At 38.1% G+C, this 25,225-nt stretch overlaps 1 protein-coding gene across 1 annotated transcript in view; it reads left to right on the top strand.

Annotated features, from left to right (window-relative positions):
• The first annotated feature begins 11,986 nt into the window (after nt 1–11,986).
• The window catches only part of cdh23 (cadherin-related 23), a 328,046-nt gene continuing 314,807 nt past the window's right edge, over nt 11,987–25,225 (top strand). The window contains exons 1-2 of the mRNA XM_055162881.1: nt 11,987–12,105; nt 13,095–13,158. The gene's annotated coding sequence lies outside the window, so the exon portion shown is untranslated. The remainder of the gene's footprint in view (nt 12,106–13,094; nt 13,159–25,225) is intronic.

Here is a 25,225-nt window from a genome sequence, read left to right as displayed (position 1 = left end):
AAGAATCCACAGTAGACATCTGAGCGGGAGTGAATTTTCTGCAATATTTCGTCCCACTTCCGCCCGCAAGTCCCGCAAGATGGGGACATTTTCTTTCTTAAGCTCTATCAAACACAGAGAAGCGGAAAGGAATTGTCTTAAATGTGTGCGAGATGAGACCAAATCCACCAAAGTGGGCTGCTTAAAGTTTTTTTATTAAGGCCAAATAAAATATCCAGCACAAATTATGCATGATAGGCATACATTCATCATTTGTATTTTACTTTACACTCGCGCCCGCAATGAGCTTTTAAAATGTGTCTCATGCCGTACCGTGCAGGACAAAACAGTGCAAAACAGTGCAGTGCTCTAATCCACAGTTGTAAATTGCATGTTGGATTTCTGGCAAAAGCTCGCTGCGTCTGCTTACGTAAAAGGTGGTGAAGACTAATGATGATGTATGGGATTGTGGAAAAGGTGTCCCAGTTCATAGGGATTTATTTACTTTCAGGGGTACAAATAAGAAATGGGATTGGCCCCAAATGAAGATGTGAGTCTGGTTTCGTTTGAATCTCCCAGAGTTCAGATGTGTGTGATTGACAGGGGGATTAGCCAATCAGATAGACACATGATCCATCTGTATCAAAACAAATATGGTTGTTTACGAGAAAAGAAACAAAAGTCCTATTAGAGGAAACTGAAAATCATTGGGTGTTTCTGCAGAAGTAATGAGCAAAGCACTAAACTCTGTTATTCTGAAATGAGAGAAATTTTATTTTGTTCAAACTGATGAGTGCAATGGAGGGAGTGGTGACTGGACTGTTATGCCTCTGTATGAAAAACTGATATATTTGAAAATACTGCTACCATTCTACTACAAATACATCATTATTTTTTCTACTGCTAATACTTTTTAAGCCTTATTCTACTGTACTACAACTACAACTACTACTATAACTATTACAACTACTACAACTACTACTACAACAAATACATTCATTTTTCTACTGTTAATACTCTACTACAGCCTACTACATTATACTACAAATATATTATTCTACCATTTACTACTACTGTTGTTGCTACTACAAATACATAACTTTTTCTACTGCTAATACTCTACTACATTCTACTACAAATACATTATTCTACCATTTACTACTACTACTACTACTACTACTACTACTACTGTTGCTACTACATTCTAGCTACACTACATTCTACTACATTTATACTACTATTTACTACTACTACTACTACTACTGTTGCTACTTTAGACATTTAGACATTTGTTTACTGCAAAAAAAAAAAAAAAACACTATACATTTTTCAACCTTTTTTCCATGTGAATAATGCATAAAAGTAAGTAACAATGTATTTCTCTAGCTTTCCTCTCTTTTTCTGTTCAAAATTCACAGTATAGGAGCGAGAATATATTTGGGACCACCGCTAAGAAAAACATAGAAAAATGCATGACCTAAAATAACTTTTCCAGTGGATTTCTAGGTCACAGGTTTGACGAGCTGGAAGCTGACTCCAAACACAAATGAGTGGGAAAAAAAATAAAATAAAATCCTCCTCCTCACAGCTTAACAAGACGTCCCATTAGCTGGATGGGACTAAGATTAATGAGTCTGTCCATGCTTTAGCAGGTTTTATAATTCCATTTTAACCAAAGTGGGTGATATGCCTGTAGTCCATCTTTTTATCAACAACAACGGCAAAAATAAACTGACTTGTGAAAAGCAGAGGTGAGCCTTACTTCAAAAAGCTCGCAGACAGGTATCACATATTTGAGCTTTTAGGGACTATGGCGTATTTATTACCAGCTTTCAACATAGTTTCAGCAGCCTTCATCAGACAGCATCAGATAGTGGGCTCTGCTACCTGGCTTTGATGCCTCGGAGCTAAAGAGGGATATTATTGAGGCTAAATTTATCCTTATTCTACAAATAAACCTGTGTTATAGATCCATATAAAATTGCTGTAGCCTGGCCAGTCAGAACTACAGGCTTTCCCAAGAGAGTTTGGGATTGAGCATCAAAAACTTCATGTTATTGGCGAGTCCACAGACAATGCAAAAACAGTGTGAAAATGCCATTGTGTCTGAGTACTTCACAAAACCATGTTATTTGAAGATGTTTATTTGGCATCATTGGATCAAACTCAGTCTTGTAATTCTAGTAAAGCAGCTGGGATTTGTGTTTTGTTTAATTCACATATGTTTGAGTAATCCTGGTTTATTCATTTATTTACGTCTCCAAAGCTCAAAATGCTCTCTTCCACTTTGTGATGTCATGAAGCAGTAGTTTTCAAGTTAACAGAAACTTTTTACCTTTAGTTCAGTAGGGATTTGCAGTTCCAGGGCTGAAATTATCCAAATGATTCTAGTGAACCTGTGTGGAGTTTAAAAACACACTGAAGCATTTCTTGTACTACCATATGACATCACAAGGTGGAACAGGGTGTTTTCAGTGTTTCTTAACCCGGCTGTAGCAACAAAAAAGCTTTTCACTACTCTGCTTTAAAAGGCAGAAGGCAATAACATAATGTTCGGTCAAAAATGAATTAATGTAATTTTGGAGGTATTTGAGACCTCCTTTATCATGTGAATAAATATTGTGAAAAATATTGAGCTCAAAATGGACCTTTGACCCTTATTTGGCAATAACTGTACTCTGCCTGCGTATCATGAGCCAAAAATAAAGAGTCGCGAAGGCAAAAAGCAGAAACAGTGTCAGTTACTGCCTTTTGCCTTCGCACGACTCCTTATTTTTGGCACATGATACGCAGGCACAGTGCAGGAACTGCCAAATAAAGGTCAAAGGTCAATTTTGAGCTCAATATTTTTCGCATACAAATATTTCTTTATTATAGCAAATAGTTGTCAGATTTTGGGAGCCTTGCCTATTATACTTTTGTCTGGACAAAACAGAAACTTTGAAGTCATTTTTCTCAGTTTCACACTCTGGCGATTTAAGATCTCTTGCCTTTGTAGAGCACAGCCGTGAGTGAGAGTATGAAAAGTGCACAAAATTTGGATGTAACTTTGAGCTTCTATAAAACCACTGCATTATGATTACTATATCTAAATACTCTCATCAACCAAAGCTCAAAGTAAATGGGAAACAATCCATTTGTAGCAGCATCAGCACTACACAAGATTAACAATAAATATAACTGTGATAGCAGCGATGATAAATGGTAACACAATTGTCTCAGTATCTGTGGCTGACCTGCAGAGCTTGTGTTTTCTTGTTAACATGGTTAGCCACGCTCCTCTGGGTTGCCGTTCCTCTGTTGTTGGACTACACCACACGACACTGCTCTAATGGTGAGCTGCACAGTCCCTGCATTATCTGCCTCATGCTCCCTGTATTGTTAGTCCCGTTAGATCGTGCACAGGGAACCACAGGCCATACTACAGAATGTATTCATATGATGTCTCTGTTGTACAAGGTGACTGTGTGGGCGGCTTTTCTATATGCACTTAAGAAGCACAGGGAGATTGTTTTTTATGCTTTTGTCTGTATCTGTATGTACCTCATTTAAATGCAAAGAATTACATTATAAGGTTATGTGGCCATTAGTCACATAAGAAGCACTATGTAGAAATGAAGAGAGGCACGCTGAAACAAATCTAATTTAGCTCTAGCTCTAAACTAATAACAAATACTCAACTCAAGATTACCCTTTCAAATATAAGATATTTTAGTTGCAGATAGTGTTTCTAAGTAAGTAAGAGGATGGGCCACCAAAGGCTACCACCATCCATCCATCCATTTTCTTCCACTTATCCAGGGCTGGGTCGCAGGGGCAGCAGTCTAAGCAGGGACTCCCAAACTTCCTTCTCCCCAGAAAGGCTACCACTTCAGGTCTAAACAAGGACTAAACCAAAACTGAACCAGGACTAAACCAGGTCTAAACCAGGACTAAAGCAGGACAACACCAGGACTAAACCAGGTCTAAACCAGGATTAAAGCAGGACTTGATCGTGAGAGAGAGAGAACCCCGAGCCCATGGAGCAGGGTATCTGGAGTTCTGCGCCGGTCCTTTCTCCTGCGGTCACACGGGCGCACCTCTGGGCCTGTCCCAACACAGAGTTTTTGGTTTTGACCTGGTTTTGACTTTGTTTTGATCTGGTTTTGACCTGGTTTAGTCTAGTTTTAGTCAGTTTTAGTCCTGGTTCAGTCCTGGTTCAGTCCTGGTCCCTCATGTCGCAGGTCACTAAAGGACAGTACTGGAGATATCATGAGTCTATGCAGTTTATTTTCACCATTGCCAGTAGCTCCGGTTTGACATTTAAGTTGTAGCTATTTTATATTTGTTATTTTTTTTAATATCTCACGTTGGGAGAAGTGGGTGGACAGTGTACCGCCATGTACCACGCCCACTACACCCCTTACACAGCAAGTTTGTTATAAAGAATATAAAAAATGCACTATGTAACTTTTCTGGGGGAGGATCCACTGCCTCCTTGTATCCATGATGAAGTTATTGCTTTCCTAGAATGTTCCACAATATGGTCCATTTTGCTATTATAAAATACCTTAGATTACATGCATGCATACAGTTAGTGGGGTCACCTCTCCACAGATGTGACCTGTACCTTGGGCTGGTGGTGTCCCCTGCTGGTCTCCATGGAAATGATGCTTTCACTGGAATGTTTCACGGTATGGCAGTAAACAGATCTATGGAGATAAGAAGGTGACATTACCAGGCCAAGTTACAGGTCAAATCTGCGGAGACGTGACCCCACAGACAGCAGGTTAAATCAGAATCAGAAAAGTTACACATTCCACATATAATTTTTAATCATCTGTTTTAGTGCCTTTTTGATAATTAATTTCTACAAAACAATACACCTTTTCATACAATTCCCACCTCTTTCTACACTTAACCCTACACTTAAAGGGACACTCCAGAATTTGGACATCGGACCTCATTTCCTAGTTAGTCCAAAGTGATGGAGACGTGTGGAGACACTTTGTGGAGTGGGTAAGACTGTTTTTAGTGGCAGGATAACTATGGCCATTGACATGCACTAGCCTAGCACCAGCGACCTCTGCAAATACAACTGGATGGAATATTTTAAAAAGTGTCTCCACACATCTCCAACACTCTACTTCACCAGGAAATGAGGCCCTGTGTCCAAAATTCCAAACTTTTCCTTTCACCTATCCTACTAGCAGATTCCATTGAAGAAGAAATTATCTGTTATGTCATAATGTTATGGTTGATTTGTCTGGCGTTAAACGTTGAACATACGGCTTATTAAAACACTAGAAAACACAAAAGCATCCAACTAAATATGATTATAGAAGTGCTATAATTAGAGTCTAAATAATTAAATGAGTTTTGGGTCCAATATTACAAAGACCATCTGTTCAGCGTTCCCCAAAGTGCAGAAACACATCATTTTCTTTTTCTGGCATCTTTTGTATACATTTCTTCTCTTTCATCAATAAAAATAAAACATGTCATGAAAAAGCAGGTCCAAATTACATCGTTCAGTCTGTTCCTGGAAGTTGTAACATTTCATCTGTGTAGCTCATAACAACACATGCTTTGAAATGGAAGGCAAAGAATAGGAGAGATTACAGTGAATATTTGATGCTTGTGTGTGCTCTTTTCCGCAGGGTTGTCCGTCAAACATAAGGAACATCTGACAGGAGGGTCAAAGGTCAAGCAAGAGATGGTTTGACAAAAAATGATTGTGGCATATCTCCTTACTACATCCTATAGCTGTTATGGATTTAAAGCAGTTAGTAAGTAGGAGAGAGGCAAGTGAACCTTTTCTACGAGGAAATCTTTAAACTGTATTTTTTTATTGTATTTTTATTTTTTATCCCTTTTGTTCTCTTTGTTATTATTTTATATTGTGATGTGTGAGCTACTGTGGCCAAATAATTTCCCTTGTGGATCAATAAAGTTTGTCTAATATTTTTTTTTCCATGGGGCCACATGAAAAACAGAAAATAATATGGAGGTCTGGGCCAAAATGCTTAACTCAATTCTGCATAGTATTAATTGTATTTCTTTATAAAAATTAGTATAAAGCATTGTTTTGACAAGATGGTAAGACTGGTAAGAGTTCATGTTATGACTAAGCAATGAAAAAGTGAGTTTGCCTTAAAAAAAGCAATGCAGCTTTAGTCCACGCATGAGGTAAAACTATAAAATATGGTTATTTTGTAATTCCAAATGAGCTTAAAAGTCAGAGTCAACCAAAGCAGTACAAAGCCTAGGTCTGTTCCAAGTCCAAGTCCAAGTCCAAGTCTAAGTTATTGTTCAAATAATGTCACTTTACAACATCAATAATAACGGTATAGAAAAGCCTGCTGGTTTAAAATACTGACAGAACCATGTTACTGCAGCAAAGATTGACCTTTCTGTTTTCCAGTTTTGGAATGAGCACCAAAAGGTTAAAAAGAATCTGAGCTTCACCAAAAATAGTAGCAATTAAAAAAGACACATGTAAAATAAAAGGTTTTTCTCTTTGAAATGACACAAACCTATGTTAGAAAAAGTAGATAGAATTGTAGAGTGCTCTATCTAACTTTTCTGGTGGAAGGTCTGCCAATGCACCACCCTAGGCATTATACATGTACATATCTCCACGGAAACCAGCAGATGATTCCATTATAGGGCAGACCTGTGTTAAAATGCTATAGATATTTCATGAATGCCATTGTGTTGAACATTTCAGGCCAAACAATAACATCAACACAGAGCCAGCTGGTGGTGGACCCCCCATTAGAAATGTTACACAGTGCCTCTTTAAACTGTATTAAGACAAGGGGTGTAACAATAACCGAAATATCGTGACACTGTATCGTCAAAATTTTCACAATAATATCATGGACTGTCACAATATATCGAATTACAAGGCCCTTTGCTTAAATTAAAAGTTATGATGCTACAATAATTAAAAAAACAGAGAGAACTACATAAACTATGATCCTTTGCTCCATTTCAGTGCAGACTACAAGAAGAAATAACAGATCATAAAAATATCATAACGGGAGATTTAGATATTGTTACATTCCTAATTGTGAGCCTCCCCACCATATCATGAATTTTCCCATGATATAAATATCGTACCGTGAGGTTCATACGGTGACGATATCCTATCCTGAGATTTGGATATCGTTACACCTCTAATTAAGACTGAAGTTAACCACTCACTGAACCCTTTATTGACAGATAATATAAGAGAAGTACAAGGCATGCACAAAGTTTCTATTAGCGATAAATTGTTTGTAATCTGTCCACTTCAACCATAATACACTATAACTGATCATATCATTTGTAGAGAATAAAAGTGAACCAGTTCTTGAGCTTTTGTCTCCACAAACTGTCTGCTGGAGTAGGCTTTTAAAAAGATAATACAGCTTGACTAATCTGATCATCTTCTCATCTCTGCTAAAGTCTTCAGTAACATTAGTAATTAATGTGGGCAATTAGTTCTGCCTTTGAAAACGACGCACTGTAGTGAAATATGAAACTGTGACAAGAACAGACATTTTATGCAGCTCTTTTTATGAGACTGTGACCCAAAAGACTTTAATTTGATTTGTAACTTTGACATAATCCATTTGTCTTTTTCTCACGCAGCTGCTCGGGAATCCAAGACAATTCTAAGTAAATGGCAAAGATGGTAAAATAGACTATAAAGAAGGTCATAATTTAGCAGCCAAGTAATTTCAGATTAGATTTAGATCCTATTTAGAGACTTAATGATTATACCCAATGCTATAAAACGTATTCTCAAGGCTTAATGAAAAGCTGTTTTATATGTTGTGATTCGTCTCAAAAATTGCTCGTAATATGCTTGTTGTCACGAATGGCTCTCTCAACTCACAGACTGATTCTTCGTTTTTAGACGGTAGTATCAGTAAAGAGGGACTGGAGATGGAAATGAACCAAATTTTCTTTCTTATTTCCCTTACAAATAAATAAATAAGGTCTAAAAGGAATATCTCTACATGTCACCGTATAGCTTTAAAAATTGCAGAGATTTTTTTATAAGCAAGTAACCCATTTTTTCATTTAAACATTAATTTAAACAACATAAAGGTGTTTTCATGTAATTTAAATAAGCTGCTGGGCAAATTAGACAAGTTATGGCCCTAGTTTACAGTATAGCACTATAATGATAATCTATTTCTGGTGTTTCCGCGATAAGTTTAGACATGCCCGAAAATGAGGATGGATAGATGGCAAGTATAACAATATTAACAGCAATAATAAACAAATAAAAAAAATAAGGTTCACAATTTTGGCCTCACAGTTCACAAGTTGCTTTACTCTGTGAGCCTCTGGGACCAGAACTCCCTCAAAAAAACAGAATTTAAAGGAGTTAGGATGAAAAGTTACTCCACTTTACACTACAGGACTCCACACAAAACCTAAATAAATAAATAAACTTTGTCATTTGGAGAGGCAGCAACTTGGGACATATAATATAAAACTTACATTAACAGCCAAGAGGCAAGTTTGAAAAAAAAAAAAGTTAGAGTAGAGATTATATTGTACTTCCTTCTTTGATAGTTTCTATTCTTATCCTAAAGCAATTACATTTTCATTTAGCCAGTCCTCTGAGCCTACAGGGAACATTGCATCGCATTTTAAACTATAGCTCAAGTCCCTGTACAGAGATTTAAGAAACTCCTGAAAAGCTTGAATGAAATAAACAAAGGTCCATACTACTTTTTTTTTTTTTTTTTTTGATCTATGTTATAATACTGTTTCCCAATCACAAATATACCTTGAGTTCTGTTTTTGTTTCATTCACAAGTTTAACACGATTTCTTCCCTCAAATGGAAAACACTCCGTTATACCTTATGATGCCATGTGTTAATACAGGATGTGCTCCACTGTGTTTTTAAACTCCACGAACCTTCACTAGAATCATTTGGATGATTTCAGCCTTTGAATTGCCAATCTCTACTGAACAAAATGTAAAAGGTAGCTGTTAAAACTGTGCAAACTTCAGCTGACATCTCAAAGCGACAAGGAAAATTTTTAGCTTTGGAGATGTAGACAGACTAATAATAAAGGATTACTCAAATGAATGAATGAAACAAAATTAGGGGTGTAACGATATCCAAGTCTCATGATACGATATCGTCACAGTATGAACTTCACGGTACAATTTTTATTGCAATATTGTGGGAAAGCTCACGATATGGTGGGGAGACTCACAATTAAAGATGTAACAATATCCAACTCTCTCAGTATAATGTTTTCACGATATACATCTCACAGTACGATATTTATTGCGCTATTTTCTGGAGGTTAACAAAACTGTGAATATGCTACTTTTAAAAATGCCTTGACAAGACTTAATCCCAAGAACTAAGACTAAGTGCTTAGAACTGTTATTTCTTCTTGTTGTCTACACTGAAATGGAGCAAAGGATCATGGTCGATGTAGTTCCCTCTGTCTTCTTTTTAGCTATTGCTGCACCATAACTCTTAATTCAAACAAAGAAACTTGTAATTCAATATACTGTGATGGTCCACGATATTATTGTGAGAACTTTGACGATACAATATCACGATATTTTGGTTATTGTTACATCCCTAAAGAAAACACAACTACAGGTATGCTTTTGACAAGGAAACAACATTATAACATAGCTTAAAGCTCACAAGAATCAATTTTGAGTAATTTTTAAGAGTCAAACTTTTTAATGGCGCACTAATTTAATTTTAATGCAATTTATGTAGAGGATATGCTACTTGTCTCTATGGTGATGCTTTTGATTTCCTTGCAATATTCCACAGTATGGCATAGATTTGAACAGTATATGAAGTAAGTGATGTCACCAGGCCTGTTACAGGTGTGATCTGTGGAGAGGGGATCATCCTTGCTCCAATAAGAATGCATAATTTTCAAAGTAATAATTTAGCACTGGTGTCCGTGTAATCCCTAATTCATCAGACATAACTCAACATTAATTTCGTGATGGACCACCAACTTTTATTCATGCCCACATAAGTTAAATGCTACTCTGGAATATTTCAGGCAAAGCAATAATGTCTCCATGGCAAAGGGGGTATCGGACTCCATGTCAGAAAGGTCACATAATGTATCTTTAAAAAGCTTTACCAAAATAACAATACAAAGCAATACAAAAAGGTGCATCTTTATTGGTAGATATGTTTTTTGTTTATAGAATGAAATATACAAAAATAAAAATTTAAATAAGTTGCTTTATTTTCTATTGTGTTTTTGGACTGAAACTAGAAAAATTTTTGCTCCAGTTTCTTCACTGTTTGATCTTAATTCAACTTCAGAGTCAAACAGAGCCCAGACAAAATGATTTGTGTTTAGCGTTGTGTGATCTTTTTTGATATTGCCATCGCTTGTCTCCATTCGCCCAGGTTTGGTACTGAAATATGATTTTCTTCATTATCTTGTACCGCTGTGAAAAGGTTATGTATAAATCCTCATAGCAGAAGCAATAACTGAAGAAGACAATATATTCGATTTTGTCATTTACGTCTCAGATGCCGATGTTTTGGACCATTGAGTCAGATAAGTCCATAGTAAAGATCAGTCATTTCTCTGTATTTTCTTGCACTTCAAACAACCTTTTATATTAAACTAGTGAAGCTGATCTGACACAGCACCTTCAGCGATGTCATCGTCATGCACAAACAGTCATTAACAAGATTAAATCAAACACTGAATCTCTATGGCTGAGTTGAGAATTACAATGACATATCTTTCAGGTTGTTTTCATATTCAGTAGTGATTCATAAACAGAAAAACAGAAAACATCGGAGTAAACTTGGTCTGGTGGCGTGACAGCATCTGCTTGGCTACATGGAGATAAATATGCTTAATGTTACGGTGTGGAACATTCTGGATAAAGCAATAATATCTCCATTGAGACAATCAAGTGAAAGACCAGCCACCACACAAAGTTACATAATCCACATTTAACTGTATGAATTTAAAGAATGAGATTCACTGTACACATGTATTTGACTCACCTGCTGGGAATCACTGCTGAAGCACATAGACCAGTCGCAGAATAGGCTCGGTGAGAAGAGTGAGAATATCTGAAATCTTCATGGTGTGGTGTCTGTCTCTCCCAGATGACTGGAAACAATTCAAAATACATCAACACATTACTAAATTATCGCTTAATGTAGTAACTTGACATTATGACCTTTTCATAATAAGGTAACATAAGGTATAATTTAATAATTGATCCCTCCTGAGGTAAACAGATTCTCTGCATCTGACCTCCTTCAACCAGTGCAGCTTGGGCAGCCTGTGAGGAGCCGTGAGCTGCTGTCATTGGGGACTCACCTCCAGATGTTTTGTGAGGCTTGGTCAGGATTTAGCTGGAGTATTTTCTAAACTATTCTTCTTTTGTTTCGTTGATTTAAGTGGAAAGGCCCTGTAGGTCCATTCACAGCTCATCACTCTTTAAAGGTGCACTGGCAGAGGTTACACCACGTTTCCATGTTTAGCTTGAATTGTTCCACAGTATGGCATTACTATAAATTTAATATCCTGCATTTAATCAATTAGCTTACAAGTATTTTATTTGCTGAGAAAACTTGAAAAGCAAGGTTTCTGTAAGCTTGTGAAATACAACTTGACCTGGCTGGTGCTCATTTCCATGGTGACAGATAAGTGTAATGCCATACAGTGGAACATTGTAGAAAAGTCAAATATGCTCGTCTAGAAAAATTAGGCTTGTGTCCATAAACCATGCAGTCCACACTGTATATGTAAAGTGAAAGTAGTTGGCCTGTAAAGTAATTGGCAATGGACACTACTGTAGGCTTAACAGTCAGATGAGTGACAGTAGGCTTCAGTCTGTAGTAGGCCTCAGTGTAAGAAAAGTGGACTACAGGAACTTGACCCTAAATAAGCTTCTAATGCAGCACGTACGCGCGTTTTCTCCAAGAGCTGTAACCTGTGTACACGATCCTAGTGCACTTAATTTTATATCTTAGGATTTTATGCTTTGTCGTACCTTTTCTCTTCACTTGCGGTGGAAACACTCTGGATATGAGCCCTTACACGTGCAGGGAATCGAGCACAATTCGTGTTAATGTAGCTAGCACCATGGAACAAGCTACATATTTCCTTGGAAGGTAAGTTTTTGAACAAGCTCAGTTTTTCTTGTCTTAAAATATGAATCAGATGCTGCATGCTTCTTTGTTATGTACTTTGATGTATTCTAAATTTAAACATCTTATTTCTGGCAAAAGTTGCACAAACTTACCTGTAGTCTGTTTAGTTGTAGTTGGGCCAAGTCCGCACTAGAGGTCAGCAAAGGCACATGATTTTCACTGTGTATTTTTTAGTGTTGCGACTGTGTGCATGGATTCATTAAAATAACTATTTATTTATTTTATTTATGTATTTATTTAATAGGGACGGTGCATATTAATGAACATCTACAACACTGCAGTGTAAATATGCCAGATTATAGCAAGAATGTTCATTTCCATCTGTAGTCCCTAGGCAGGTAACACCATAAATTTAACAGAAAAAACAAAAACAACTGAGAGTTATGCATTAAAAGTGTCCACAAGTCTGGTTTTCCTTTAGCTACTGTTTCAAGTAGGACTTGAAAGTGGCAAGAGTTGGAGTTTCTCTTGATAGATTGATTGATAGTGGCAGACTGTTCCAAAATTTTGTGCCTCTGACTGAGACACACATTGTCCGAATGTGGTGCGTCTGTGTGGGACCTCACAGTTCCCCCGGGCTGTGGCCCTAGTTCCCATTCCACTGACGGTCTTTACTTTAATAAAATCCAGTAACGGAGGGGGGGCAAGTCCATGCAAAACTTTATAGATAAAACATCCGTATTTGAAATCAACAAAATTATTACATTTAAGCAGATTATACTTATCTAAAATAGTGCAGTGGTGAAATGAGGATGGTTTCTTGTCCAATTTGTTTATGCCTTTTTTAAAAAGTGATTTGATGGGTTTGATACTCTATATGAGACAAAATCATGGAGTGTAAACTAAATCAAATAATGCACGTACATGTCTTTATTAGTCACTATTGCAACATAACCAACTTGGATTTCTAGATATCTGTCGAAAATATTTAAACTTGTTTTCTTTTCCAGACTTTGATGTAGCTTAAACCGAAAAAGTGAATCTCCCCGCCCATGAACAGAAGTGCTGTAGGAGGTGAGTTTGTGAACTGGCCACATCAGCAAGAACATTTCATTTCAACAAGAGAAAAGACTGGATTTGTTGCTACAATTTATCAATAAGTGCCAGGATATTCCACCACTCTTATAAACATCAGAATAAAGACATTTTGACCGGTTTACATATTTGTTTATTTTATATAATTCCACTCTTGGATGTGGTTAGACATGGCACTTGGAACCATTAGTGAAAAAGTGCACAACATTTAACTTATTAATTGTAATTCTGCCAATATCCACTAGGTGTCGGTCCTGGCCTGTGTATTGCCTGCTCCTGATGCTCATGACCTCTGCCGTTGATAAAGGATTTCCGATTTAATCTGCCTAATTTGCTGGATCTGGGGCGTATTCTGAAGGCTTTGGAACTGATAGGCTACATTAAATCTTTACAAATTCCTAGTTTAAGTTGTGAAGGCTTTTGTAAACTCGCATAAACCAAGTCTTGTTAACATCTGACTGCAGGTGCAATGGTTCAAACTTAGCCCACGTTTATTTTGTTACTATGCAGATCATTTTATCACACTATAGCTGTCCATCTTGTTCGTTCATTATCTTTGTTTGAGCTCATGTAAATGCTCAGCACGTGTGAGACCGAGACTTATGGTTCATTCATAGAGCGCTAATCGGGGAGACGTGCGCTTGCAGACATCTAGTTATTTAGTTTTTGCTCGGATGATTTTCGTCACTGTAAATTGAAATCCCCACCAGCCACAGCCTCAGTAGTGGTTTTAGCGGAGAGTACACCGGGACTATGGTGAGAGAGGGGCAGGAGTAGAGCGGGAGGGGAGAGAAGGGGCTGATACTTGGAAACGCAGCGCAGCAGGACAGGCAGTCGAACCAACGGCGCTCAGCCAGCCACGGACACGGACGAGGAAGGTAGGACAATATGATAATGAAATGATCAGTCTGTTTGGAGTTGATAAGAGGAGTGTTTGGCGGTATGAATGTGGCAGACTGGGAGATAGTGTTATTCAAATAGTGTCTGCTCTCGTCTCCAGCTGTGCGCACTACTTTTACGCGCGCTATAGTTGGCTCATTTTGGATCATTTCTATGCGTCGCGTCTCATTTGGCTGATGTACCACAGTTTTTAAGTTTATTTAGTTTATAGTCTTCGTTAAAAATATGCTGTTGCAGTTCTTTGTTGTCTGTTGTCCTTAATATAATCAGGAAATCTAGCTGGCATTTTAATGTATTATTGCGCTAAACGTCCATTACATTGGTCTTTGTTTTAATGTCCATACGTGTCAGTGACAGGGCAATGGGTAAACGTGAGGTAGTGTTGGCCCTCGTGCATGCTTTTACAGGTGTCAGGTGAACAGTCTGCTCTCAGGTGGCCCTCGGGACACAGAGCCGCCTGCTGGGAAGCGCCGGCTGCCCACTTATTTATTCATGTGTCATCTGAACGCAGCAGCGGCGCAGCGCGAGCTCCGACAGGGATCCCTCTGTGTTCAAGAATGTAGACCTTAGTTCTGTCACATGGGTCACTTCACTTGTACTTTTCTCTTCAGAAGTTGGCCAATTCCTCACTGTTGCAATAACTGTAGCCCTCGTTGAATATTTGATGATTTTCTTCATTGACAGCCATGCAGCACGATGCTGCAGGGAGATCCAGGCAGACTTTTCTAACTCCTCACCGTTTGGTTGGAAAAGTTGAAACAAAAATGCTGTCTGTCTAAGAACTAGTTACAGTAGTATTTAGTATTGTCCCGTTATAGATGTTGGAGTTTCCAAAATGTGTGGTTGATTTTTGTAAATTCATAATTACATCACAACTATGTTTTTATTGTTATTTATGCACTAGCTTCCTTTATAAAAGTTGCTGCAGCCTGTTACTTGAGGAGTTGCCTGAATTTGAATATAAAGGAATTATGATCGACTCCATTTTAGTGTGTAGGCCCGGAGGTCAGGAGAGCAAATGAGTTCAGAAACCTTTCTCCAGTCTTGTGAATACTGGTGTTTACAAAATTTTATCGATGTGTCCAGGCAATGAATTATGTATTTGAAATATTTTGTAATAGACATTCTGTTTTTTACTGTATATCAGTGTTTTCTAACCAAGGATATGGGAACTCCTGGGGTTACGAGCTCTTGGTAGCATGACTTAGATTGTAGAATTACAAAAAAAATTTACCTGTAGGTATAGGATAATTTGTCATACATATAATTTAAATAAGAAAATACCGTTGTTATAGTTTGCAATACAAGTTAACATTCATTTATAACTACAGAAGCACCTGTACTGGAGTGAGATGGCCCTCAGAGTGAAAGAAGCTACTCAAGACCAAAAAGTTGAACTACTGCTGTATCAGAGAGAGCTTTGTTATGCACTTTAAATGACGTCATGTGTCTAAACTACTTTGCCTGTAGAGCCCACTCTTTAGTGTACACAATATGAAGAGCAGACTCCAGTGTTTCTCTTTGTCATAAGGAAAGCATGGCAATGACAGCTGCCCTTTCCAAATGTCTGTCACTCTGCTGCATTCATTGAAAACATGAGAAGGAAGAAAAATCCTGAAATGGATAGTCCATATCTGACGGCCGCAGCCTTGACTGACGGCCTCAAATGAAACCAATATGAAGCAGAGACCAATGAATTGCAGATACACCCACTCCAAGACACAGACTGTAGTAAAAGTGAGACTGGACAAGCGGCTGCTGGTGAAATGCGATGAATTATGGAGATGTATAGATCAAAGAGGGAAATACTGTTTGTGTTGGAGAAATATTAGGAATGAAAGTTTTATGGAGACAGATGATTAGCATAAATGGTATAATGATGTCTCATATGCGGAGTACTGTCTGAGGAGAGAGGAGTTTAGGAAAACACTCAAGCACAGTCACACACACAGTTCATTTGCTCACACATCACATCCAAATTAGGACTTAAACTAAACCTGAGTTAAACCAGGACTAGCCTAGAAAGAGGATACAGGATTGGGCTCAAATGAGGACAAGTGTGAATGTAGGGCTGCACGATCGGTCAATATTCTATTTTGGTGAAATTAATGTTCTACTCGTGATCACTATTTTGTGCTTGTGACAGGTGGATCTAACCAATTACAGGGAAAGTGTGATTTTGATGCAGAAGCAGATGACTTTCTTGACTTTTTAACATTTAATGGTACCCATAAAGTACCCAACTTTTTCCAGCCCTGGTGTTATAAAGATGTATTATAAAAGCAGTTTTTAGTGTCAAAATTAGACCACTGTGTGTTTTAACAGATTATCAAGCATTTTTGTTGTCCACAAACCAGGATGTAATGTTGGTGCGCTGTTTGCATGCTAGTTGTTGTTATCAGTTGCGTGACGGCAAAAATCTAGCCTGATTCATCAGCTGGTTTCACATTTTGGAAACTGTCTGACCTCGCAGCATTAGGATTCGTTCACTCGACGGTAGGCAGGTACTTTTTTATTTGACCAAACACTGCTATTTGGTTGTGACGTATGTAAAGTGTCAAATCCCATAGGAGGAAGGGCAATAACGTCTTTCCCCTTGATAAAATTCACCAAACATTCTTTTTGTTCCAGCTTTAAATCCTCTATCTTGGGAATCGTTGCCAACACAGAATGTATGGCTTCGTCTACATCCATCTCAACTGCTTTGTTTACTGTTGTGCTGTACCACAAAAGTGACTCAGACAGGCGCTTCAGTTTGACGTCATGGCTTCACAGCTCTTCACTGATTGGCCGGTGCGTGGTCTACAACTTCTGGGGCTCTTGCAAACCATCTAGTGTATTCCGATTCCTGACCTAGTCCCTGGAAAGAAATTAAATTGAACGGAGGCATTCAGTGGTACCAGCCTGGCTAGCAAAAATCTGCTCTGGCTTCTGAACATTGTTGTTGTAAACTCATCGTGGTGAATAATTGGATGCTTGGAAAAATGGCAAACAAACAATTTAAAATGAACTAACACTGTTTTTTATGTTTTTAAAAGAGCAGAAATCAGATACATTCCTTATATCTCTATTAGTGCACATGTACAACTCAATCTTTGTCTGTTTCCAGTTGTGACACCATTTTTCTTTTTCTTTTTTTTTCTTTCTTTTTGGCACAGCGCCCACCCTTAGGTCATTGGTCTGTATAAGTGGATTCTCCATGTATTCCCTGTGTTAATATGTTCCCCTCAGCTTGTTGCCACCACCAATAGACATTCATGTGTATGGCAAATTTGTGAAACTCGTGCACAGTGATTTAATGTGCTCTGCTGAAAGACTCTTGATGTGTCTGTCCTGTGGAGCCCTGACCACTGTCCTGCTGATATGCACTTAATAGAAATAAGCAGGAGAAAACTAGATAAGCCAATTGAAGATAAATTACTGCATAATCCTATTTCTCTTCTCAGTGACGTGCTAATTTGCTACCTAAGTGCAAGTTCAAGTGCAGGGACATTACTTATAATTATGAATAGCCTTCATTTTCAGATCTACATTATCTCAAGTGGCTATTTCTCCCCATCTATTTCAGTGTGCACAAAACATCCCCAGGGTTTGTTGGTATGATTATTGTACATTTCACACTTTTTTCCATTTCCACCAGAATCTCTCCACTGGTCCAGCTGTGTTTGGTCATTAAATGAACCCAGGCAGTCGAGCAGAACCAAAGAAAAAACAGGTTGGCGAGAGACGCAGAGAGGGACATGGCGCCATTTTGAGAGACGCTGTAATTTTTTTAATGTTGAGTTCACTTGATGCACATTTTTGCATGGTTTTGTCTGTATTCAGTTTTGTGGACTTCACTTCTAGGGTGGTCGTAAGTGCTAATAGGGATGAAGAGCGGACAGAGACATTCAGGATCATGTAGGGTAAAACCGAGAATAACAACAATTCTGACCTAACTTCAAAATGTTTCCACTAGTTTATTAAAAAATGATGTACTTAAAGAATGAAGAAGCGTTAGAATAATGACATTTATGAAACGATTAGAATTTTCAAGTTATGAAGTAGCTTAAAGATATGATTACTGGAATTTAAACTTACATTGCCACAGATAATTACTAATAATGTTTTGAGTGCTTCCGATGACATTTTGATTGAGTACAGACTGAATAGGTTTGTCATCAAAAACATGATTTCTTTTGTTGTTTTGACATAGTTATGGCTTTATCTGAGTCATCTTTCAGTACATGGCATGCTTTTGAGTCTGTAAATAGTCCAGATAATGATTGTTCAGTCAATTAAATAGATTAAAGGTACACTATGTAACTTTCCTAGTGGGAGATCTCCACCTGCTTGTCTCCATAGATATTTTTGCTTTGACTTGAATGTTCCACAGTATCATCTATCTAGCTTTTATAGTTATTTGGTATGCTCTAGACAGATCTGAGCTGTAACTTGATCTGGCTCTTGTTACCGACTTGTCTCCATAGAGTAGTAAATAAGTATAATGCTGTAGTGTGGAATGTTCTAAGCAAAGCAACAAGAAGTCCTTAGAGATAATCGAGATACACACCAGAAAAGTTCCAGAGTGCACTTTTAAAGGGACACTCTGGAATTTTGGACATAGGACCTCATTTCCTAGTGAGCCAGAGTGTTGGAGACTTGTGGACACACTTTAAAAAAATATTCCATCCAGTCCTTGTATTTGCAGAGGTCGCTGGTGCTAGGCTAGTGCATGTCAATGGCCATAGTTATCCTGCCACTAAAAACAGTCTTACCCACTCCACAAAACACCCGAAGCAAATCTATTATTACACCAGACTGTCGATGTAAATATCTGTGTTGATAGAATAATGTTTGAAATAACCATCAACAACAACCAACAACAAGTAAACTAACCTTGCGTCGCATCAATCGTTGCATGTTGAGGGACGATTTTCTCATATATCAGTCCGCCGCTGCCAAGTTTTCTATCAGGAAATACAACTCGTTGCTGCTGCTCAGACACAAATCCTTCAAATGCAATGTAGGTCTTCTAAAATTATTCAACACAGACATTTACATCGATAGCCTGGGGTAATAATAGATTTGCTTCGGGTGCTTTGTGAAGTGAGTAAGACTATTTTTAGTGGCAGGCTAACTATGGCCATTAACATGCACTAGTCTAGCACCAGCGACCTCTGCAAATACAAGGACCGGATGGAATATTTAAAAAAAGTGTCTCCACACGTCTCCAACACTCTGGCTAACAAAGGAAATGAGGTCCTATGTCCAAAATTCCAGCCTGTCCCTTTAACTTGTTTCAGCCTAATCATCATATTAGACAATTAAACAGGCCAGTGATGTAAAAAATAAAAATCTGTTTGCCACGTCCAACTACAAAAAGTAGCAAAAACAGTGCAGGTTTTAGACGGCAACAATAAGGGATTGCCTGTGAGGGGGACCGTCCTGTACGAGGATGAGAAGAGGTTCAAAGGTCGTCAGTGCTGAAGAGGAGCTATTAAACGCTGCTGTTTTGATCACTCAGGGCTACACTCAGATGCCGAGGTGGGATGAGAGTGGCCTAAGCAGAGACAAAGGAGATGAATGAGCCTCTGTAGGATATGGACTGCACTCTGACACAGCTGTCAGCGCACTGTGAGATATACACCGCACCAGGCCCACAGGAACGCTCAGGTCAAGTGTAAAAAACAAACCAATGAACTAGAGTTTTAACAACTGTAGTAAGTAGAGTTTATAATGTCACCATATGTAAGATTTATGCCAGGATTTTACTTGCCTGAAAAGTTTTGTAAAAATATTGAATTGTAAGTAGAGGCATCAAGATTGTTTGGTTAATTTATAATGGTGGAACGTCCAGGTGCATTAACATTTCAAAGAAGACTGAAATAGGAAATGCTAAACTAATACAGTAATGTATTTTTGAACAGTTTGTTAAGTAAACTACAGGGTTCGCAAGTTTTAGACATAAGACAGAATATTTTATTGTTTAGAGATGTAATTGCTTTAGTTAAATAATTGCAGTCTTTCGAGTTGGTTTGATTCAATTGTGATTAATCTTGATTTTTTTACTCTGGAATCAGAAAAGTAGATAAGTGAAGTTTTGAAGAACCCTGTCAGTAAAGTGCAAAAATGCCAGCTGGACATAACAATTACAAATAATAACACATAACAAACATGAAAAACAGCTAGTCCATTTTAAAGGGTTTCCATTGGTCCAAAGTCATTCCTCACTTTTTTTATGTATTACAAACATCCTAATTATTTACTGCAATTAGTTTAGAAGCACTTTTTGCACAATTCTCAGAATGACGAGTTTTACAACAGCAAATACCGTATTTTACGGGCTATTAGGCTTGTCATTAAATGGTCTATCTTCAAATTTTTTTTAACAAATAAACCGCCTCGGACTTTAAACGAAACACAACAGTTGGATGGGTCATTGGGACTTTGTTTGGCGCGTTCACGGTGACTCTGGGCTTTGTTCAGTTGTGGCATGTAGGGAGGGTGCTGTCTGGGACCGCTGGATTGTTGACTTGTTCGCAGTGACTCAGTTGTTCAGTTGTGTCTAGAAGTGGCACATTGCACAAATTTTTTTGGTTCGTTCCTCCATTCTGTTCCTCGTCCGTGTGGAGTGATGAGTGTGGCTGTGGGTGTTTTTCACTGCGCAGTCGCTGTCTGCTCCGTGCGTGTTTGCGTGCGCTGTGGGTGGTGCGGCTTTGCAGTTTACTGAAGTCATTATGGGACAACCGAGTGGATCTGTGTATAGTGCGCTGTGGATTGTGGGACGCACAGTTGTTTTTTGATGGGGTTGGAGGCTTAAGAGTGCGCCTAATAGCCCGGAAAATACGGTAGCATGTTTAGGTGCATTTCCTGATTTTTGGACAATGAAACACTGTTTAATTAGATGGACAGTACACTAGGGCAAGACATGGGCACGTTTATGGTATTAATTCCATTCCGTGTGTAGAACCTTGTGATACCTTTTAGTCATTTGAAAATGCTATATTTGCTGAAAACAGTGTTAATTTTTTACAATCTGAGTTCCACGTCCCTTTGCTCCTCGTGCTAAAATCACCCCTTCAGAGCGCTGTCTAGAGCTACAACGATTACGAAAATACGTCGACGCCTGTAGAGCACGTCAATGTGTCGCCTTTAGAGCCCAGTCTTTATATAATATGAACAAACATGCTCTGAACATCTGTGCTGTATTTCCACATAAAGCACAGCAGAACATGCGATAGACCATCGACAGAGTACAGACAAGCGGGACCGCAGACTGTACAGGTGTACGGCGGGTGTACGGGCACACCACATGCTGCGGCAGACTGTACGTTCTTTATTACTGCCTGTATATTGTAGTTATAGTGCTCGCCAGATGATTCAAACTTGCATGAAAGACATATAAAATGACTTCAGGCATGTTTTGATAAGGGTATAACATTTTCAAAAAAATCAATTTTGCATAATTTCCCCTCTTTAAAAAATGGGTCAAGTTTAGAAAATCCAGTTTATCATCCACCTTTTCAAAGCCGTGGAGATCCTAATAATGTGTAGACTCTCTCTCTATTGTAAATGTGTGGATGGCGTTGCTGAGGATGAAAGGCCCACAGAACACAGGCTCAAATAGAGATGAACACGGCTATTACCATTAATGCCGCATAAACCAGAGAAACCCGATTACAATGCATCTTGTTGTGTCAAAATATCCACACTGTATGCCTTTGGAAACAAAGAAAAGCTGTGTTTTTCCTCTTAAATTACCGTTTTAGAGGCAAAATTAAAAAGAACAACACGCTATAAATATGCAGAAACATGCCCATCTCATTTACAGATAAGACAGTTTCATACATTTGCAGTTCTTCTCGTGTTTAATTTAAGCTTTGCTCATGGTTTTAGTGATTTCATATACTGGGAAATTAAAAATATTTGAGCTTTTTCGGGAACACAACCATTTGTAAAAGTTAACAAATTTAAGTTATTGTGTGATTGTGCTTATCAGATCATATTGCTGTTTACTTTTTAAATATCTTAATTTGCTAAAAAGCAGTGAAGACTTTTTTTTTTTTTTACCAAGAAACCATTTGTGTAATTGCTCTTGTTAGACCAGACTAGACCCATATTGCAAATGAGTTGAAACTGAAATCTCTTCCACTTCTAAATACTTGTAGTAGTCACTAGTCAGCAGTTTAAGTGGAGTTTGGCAGCAAATTTTAAGGAAGCAATGGGCTCTATTATTCCTAAATCAGGCTTTTAGAGTCAGGATATGTTATATATCTTAAGTTTTGTAAATCAATTATTAAATGGTGATTGTAAATAGCTCAGTGTTCACTCTTTTCAAGGCCCATATAGGCTCCAAGAAGATAATGCAAAGATTATATATTCAAATTAGGGGTGGCTGAAATTGACAGAACATAATCTCTTCATCTTTCTTGTTATTGTTATCAAGAAAATACAAATATTAGACATTACGGCATTGTAATTGTGCTAAAATGTGACTGGAGATGTCTTAGTTGATCAAGTATCACACAGCACAGAAATGGGAGATGACACTAGAGTTTCTGTCTCTTTTTGAGGTCATTTTTAAATGGTCCATATATGCTATTTTCTGATCTAATATTGTTTCCTCATCAAAAACATACCTGGTGTTGTATTTTCTGTCATTCACACACACTTTTCTCAAACTGAAATCACTGTTCCACTTTGTGATGTCATGTGGTAATACGGGAAATGATCCACTGTGTTTTTAAACTCCATGCACCTTCACTAGAATCATTTGGACGATCTCAAACCTGGAATTGCTCATCTTTACCGAGCAAAAGGCAAAACGTAGCTGCTAATTTGAAAACTACCACTTCATGACATCACACGGTGGAACAGAGCATTTTGATCTTTGGTGATGTAGACAGACTACCTACGCAGGATTACTCCAACATGTGTGAATGAAACCAAACACAATTCCAGGTATGTTTTTGATGAGGGAACTTTATGACATGGCTTAAAGCTCACATGAGTCAATTTTGTGTAATATTGGACCTTAAAGGGACCGGCTGGAATTTTGGACACCTCATTTCCTAGTAAGCCAGAGTATTGGAGACAGTTGGAGACATGGGGAGACACTTTTTTAAAATATTCCATCCAGTCCTTGTATTTGCAGAGGTTGCTCAATGACCATAGTTATCCTGCCACTAAAAACAGTCTTACCCACTCCACAAAACACCTGAAGCAAATCTGTTAATATGCCAGACTGTCGATGTGAATGTCTGTGTTGATAGAATAATGTTTGAAATAAAACTAACCTTGTATCGCAGGAATTGTCGCATGTTGAGGGACTATTTTCTCATATATCAGTCCGCCGCTGCCAAGCTTTCAATCAGAAGTACAACTCGCTGCTGCTGCTCAGACACAAATCCTTCAAATGCAAGGTTGGTTTTACTTCTAAAATTCTATTGTCACAGACATTCACATCGATAGTTTGGCGTTATAATAGATTTGCTTCGGGTGTTTTGTGGAGTGGGTAAGACTGTTTTTAGTGGCAGGATAACTATGGCCATTAACATGCACTAGCCTAGCACCAGCGACCTCTGCAAATACAAGGACTGGATGGAATATAAAAAAAAAAAAAAAATGTTTCTGGCTCACTAGAAAATGAGGTCCTATGTCCGAAATTCCAGACTGTCCCTTTAAATAAATGTAGCTATAAACGGTGTACTAATTTTTCCTATCTCCAAAGCGACAATTTCAGTTATCAATTTTTCAATATATCTCCCACCTTTAATTCAAATATGTTTCATCAGCAATCATCATGTTGTAGTGGCGTACCCCATCGTTCAACCTATAATTTAAATCTCTTATCTTCATGAATGTAAAAGTGCTCGTATAACCTCTGGCTCTTTAACAGTCACTCCCCTCACACTCACAGTGCAGTGTCTGCTCTCCAGCTGTTTGTCTCAGAGGGAGGCTACAGCCCACAATTTACTCCAAGTGAATGGTAATCAACTAGAACGCATAGCTTTCTCTTTTCACTGTCTCATCCCTCTCTATTTCAGTTTCTTTTTCCATGTGTGTATCCCTCGCTCTTCTTTTCTTCTCTCCTCCCACTGTTTCTCTCTCTCTCTCCCTTGTGCTCTCTCACACACATTCTGTCACTATCCCTCACTGTCTTTCCCTCCTCTCTTATAAACACTCACCTTTCTCGACCCTTCTCTCTTTATCTTTTTCTCTTCTTTTCGCTCTCTTTCTATTCTCGCTCTTTTCTTCACTCTCTCATCTTTCTGTTTCTCTCTCTATCCCATGCATTCTCTCACACACGCTTTCCGTCAGCGTGCCATCAGGTTTTAGCTTCTTCCTCAACTCTCCCTCCCTCACTAGCTCTTTCACATGTCTTTTCTCCATCTGTCTCTTTCTCTCTCCTCCTCTCTTTGCCACCTTTCTCTCACTCTCTCTCTCTGTTTCCTTCTCTTCCCCCTCTCTTTCTCTCCACTCACAACCCCCAGGTCAGCTCTGACATTGAAGCACCAGTGAGTTACCTATGAGTACTACACTCAAGTCTCTTTCTCTCTCGATCTCATCATACTACTACTACTACTACTACTACTACTACTACTACTACTACTACTACTACTACTACTACTACTACTACTACTACTACTGCTGCTACTACTACTACTGCTGCTGCTACAAATAATATAATAATAATAATAATATTTTTTTTCTACTGCTAATACTCTACTACGTTCTACTACATTCTACTACATTCTACTACAAGTACATTACTCTACCATTTACTACTACTATTACTACTACTACTACTACTACTACTACTACTACTACTACTACTACTACTACTACTTCTGTTGCTACTACAAATAATATATATTTTTTTCTACTGCTAATATTCTGCAACATTCTACTACATTCTTCAAAATTCTACTACGTTCTACTACAAGTACATTACTCTACCATTTACTATTACTACTGCTGCTACTACTACTACTACTACTACTACTACTACTACTACTACTACTACTACTACTACTACCACTACAAATACATTTGTTTGTCTACTGCTAATACTCTATTACGTTCTACTACATTCTACTACAAATACATTATTCTACCATTTACTACTACTACTACTACTACTACTACTACTACTGCTACTCTC

The sequence above is a fragment of the Boleophthalmus pectinirostris genome, unplaced genomic scaffold (assembly GCF_026225935.1).
Source record: "Boleophthalmus pectinirostris isolate CB_2022bp ecotype Guang Dong unplaced genomic scaffold, ASM2622593v1 HiC_scaffold_5, whole genome shotgun sequence".
Classification (NCBI taxonomy): domain Eukaryota; kingdom Metazoa; phylum Chordata; class Actinopteri; order Gobiiformes; family Gobiidae; genus Boleophthalmus; species Boleophthalmus pectinirostris.
Note: the sequence above shows the minus strand (reverse complement) of the source record. Positions and strands in the feature narration are given on the sequence as shown.